The following is a 3,745-nucleotide window of genomic DNA, read 5'->3' on the forward strand; positions in this document are numbered from 1 at the left end:
TGCCTCAGGCTTTTCAGGTCCACTCACATCCAAATGGTCAAGGATCAGGTCACAAATGCTCTACATTTTGATTCCAAAATACTGTATATATGCTGCAGAAAGGTAAACACATCTACCACAAGGACAAACAACCAACCAGTACAAATGCATTCAACGCAAATCAGTGTATTGCATTTTATAGTCTGGCTGTTTGTATTTGTTGTTGTGGGTGTAGAACCCTGTAGTGTTTAGTGTTTGCGATATGTTTCACATGGAATTTGACATGAAATAGTCATACCTCCAACTCATGTTGTTCTCACGCCTCTTTCGGAGGTCTGGAGAATTTGAGATGATCTGATCTAGCTTGGATTGAACTGGACTGAGCAATGGGAGGAAGTGCTTGTGATTTAATTGGATGTTCCATTCTAAGAACCCTCTGCCCACATGTGTGTAGAATGGTTGCTTGCCTGACCGGGTAACAAGTAAAGAAAAACTGATGTAGTATAGAGCTAAAACAAGACAAACTGCTTCCTCTTTACAATACTTTCAGAAGAATTTGATTGGTTTGATGTGTCGCAAGGCATCACTCATTTCAAATGGGTTTCCACCCCTTTGTAGCTACTTCCTGCAAAGGATTTCCCAAGGCTTTCTGAACTAGGAATAATGATATGCCATTTTGCTGACGCTTTTATCCAAAGTGACTCACATTGCAGTGAGTGTATACATTTTTCTGTATACTGTATATGGTCCCAGCCATGTTCTGTAAAATATGTACTGCGATATTTGGCCATACCTTAGGCTAGGCATGACTAGCTGCAGTTATTTTGTTGTATTTTTCATACTAGTGTAGTGCTCTGAGTCCCTAACAGAAGCTGATATCTGGCACACTGTCTGCTGTCTGGCTTGTCTGTTTTCACTAGTTAATTTGCAGTGTTTGTTTACCTATTTGTAGCATGGAAGTCATTCTGTCCTTGGAGAGAGGGGGTGGATGAGGAAAGTGAGTCATGCCTCGTGTGGAGGCTTCATTTAGGCTTCGATGTGTCACAACTTCTTCTTCTCAGACACGATTTGTGCCCAGACACGATTTGTGACCTCATGAGGGTCATTATCAGGGTTCTGTTGCACTGTAAGTACCGTCATTCGTTTGATCATCTCAACATAAATGTTGTAATCCATTACATAATGTATTTAGTAGATTGCTCTGCTAGACGTGGATATTGAACACAATCCTTACTGATTGGATGGTGTGATAGGTGGTGATTACGCTGAATCATGAATCGCACCGTCCTACCAATTCCCAACCCCTGTTTTCATATACGTATATATCACAGAAACAAGGCCTGGGGATGATTTTGACTCACATGCTGGCTGTGGGGAACTATCTGTCTCTGTGACCTATTTTGTGAAATCAAGGCTGAGCCTAGTTGAAACCCCCCCCCCCCTCCCTCGACCAGAATGGCTGCATTCAGCCATATCTTTTCCCCAGAGGAGAGATGTCAACAGACGCCTCTGAATCAATTAGGCCAGAGACCCATAACGACCTCTGTTGTAATTAATGAGGCCGTTTGGCAGCAAGGACACCCCTCTGACCATGTGACCTCACAGAGGACCGGGGTGTCACTGCACCGGCCCCCAAACATCATGACTGCAGCATTAGTGTTAGTGCATGTGCATGTATGTGTGTGTGTGTGTGTGTGTGTGTATGTGTGTGTGTGTGTGTGTGTGTGTGTGTGTGTGTATGTATGCGTGTGTGTGTGTGTGTGTGTGTATGTGTGTATAGTGCTCAAATGATGCTAAGACGCATATAATTCCGGCTTATGACTGTTGTTGCATGATAAGACATTTAAGACAATGCAAATGGATGTTATTCATAATGAGTAGCAATGACAGAGGGATGGTGAGTGCCTGTCACTACACCCAAACAAGAAAGCACGTACTGTCTGGGTCAGGAGAGCGTGTCTTATTATCTGGGTTCAGTGGGCTCACACACAGTATTCTGACCTGGAGACCCAGCTCTTCTTATGTAGCTCTCTGTATTTGTCTGTGTGTACACGTGTTGTACATACATGTCTATCCCTGAGTTTGTCTCTTTATTTGTATGATAACTATGTCAGTGTATTTGTGTATGGATTTGTTTCTCTGTGCGGTTCCCTTGTTACCCCTGAGTAACCCTGGGGAAATCCACAGACAACACTTGTCCTCCTATATTACCATGTGAATACAGGGGGGGGAACCCTCTCCATTCACACACTGTGTTTTCTCTCTATGAGCTACACACAGGGAGACAAAGGAGGAGAAGCCGCTATCTACTGCTACCTACAGCACCATCGGCCAGACTCTGGGGAAAGGGGGGAGGGGACAGCACGCTCTCTCTCTCTCGTTCTCTCTGTCGTTCTGTCTATCCCTGCTTCCGTGCTTTCATCCTCCACACTGATAGGGAATGAGTGAATGATTGAGCGAAGGCAATTAACCGAGAGGGCAGACGATATAGAGAAGAGGAGAGGAGAGGAGAGAGGGATTTAAAAAAACAGAGGGAGAGAGGTATAATGGAGGAGGGAAGATGCTTTGATCTGGAGGGTACTGACTTTATCTACGATATGCCTTGTCTTTGTCAAAACAGACGGAAACTGGAGACCCTTGCTCTCAGCTTCAGTACAGCCCCATCAGCTGAGAGAGAGAGGGAGAGAGAGAGAGAGAGAGAGAGAGAGAGAGAGAGAGAGAGAGAGAGAGAGAGAGAGAGAGAGAGAGAGAGAGAGAGAGAGAGAGAGAGAGAGAGAGAGAGAGAGAGAAAGAGAGCGTGTGATAGAGCAAGAGAGATGGGGAGAGGGGAGGGGATGAGAGGGGTGGGGAGATTGAGAGGCAGAGAGAGAGAGAGAGAGAGAAAGAGAGAGAGAGAGAGAGAGAGATAGAGAGAGAGAGAGAGAGAGAGAGAGAGAGAAAGAGAGCGTGTGATAGAGCAAGAGAGATGGGGGGAGGGGAGGGGATGAGAGGGGTGGGGAGATTGAGAGGCAGAGAGAGAGAGAGAGAGAGAAGAGAGAGAGAGAGAAGAGAGAGGGCGGGGAGGAGGAGGCGGATGGACCGTAGCAGCAGGTTTTTGAGAGCAGAAGCCGGAGGAGGAGGAAACGGAGCGAGAGAAACAGTGTGGCTGCAGTCAGGAGTGAGAGATACACTGAAAGAGAGAGAGAGAGAAAGAACGAAAGATAGAGAGAGAGAGTGTGAGAGAGAGAGAGAGAGAAGAACAGACAGACACACAGAGAGAGAGAAAGGTAAGGAAATGCCTATGTGTATGTCTCTGTCATCATGTCTCTAATGCTTTGTGTTTCCAGTGTGATTCTGAAGTGTTAGCTTAGAGAGAAATGTTCTGTTATCAGTGTGCCGTTTTCTCTCCCAGCCAGACGACAAAATGTGGGAGAAGCACAGCCCCCGTAGCACTGCAGAGGGATGCAGAGGGAGAGAGACAGAGGAGAGAAGGATGGAGGGAGGGAGGGAGGGAGGGAGGGAGAGAGACAGAGGAGAGAAGGATGGAGGGAGGGAGGGAGGGAGGGAGAGAGACAGAGGAGAGAAGGATGGAGGGAGGGAGGGAGGGGATGAGTGCATTAGGCAGAGGATGCTATGCAGAGAGAGGGAGTAAGAATGATGGAGAGAGAAGGAGGAAGGAGCAGGAATAGAGGGAGGCCCCAGCATGTTAGCCTGGCCATCCATATATTGGCTAGGTGTTTTGGTGTGAGGAGGAGAGGAAGAGAGGGGGTGGGGCAGTGTGTGTGTG

This window comes from Nansenia antarctica (assembly GCF_963989245.1).
Source record: "Nansenia antarctica genome assembly, chromosome: 2".
NCBI classification, from domain to species: domain Eukaryota; kingdom Metazoa; phylum Chordata; class Actinopteri; order Argentiniformes; family Microstomatidae; genus Nansenia; species Nansenia antarctica.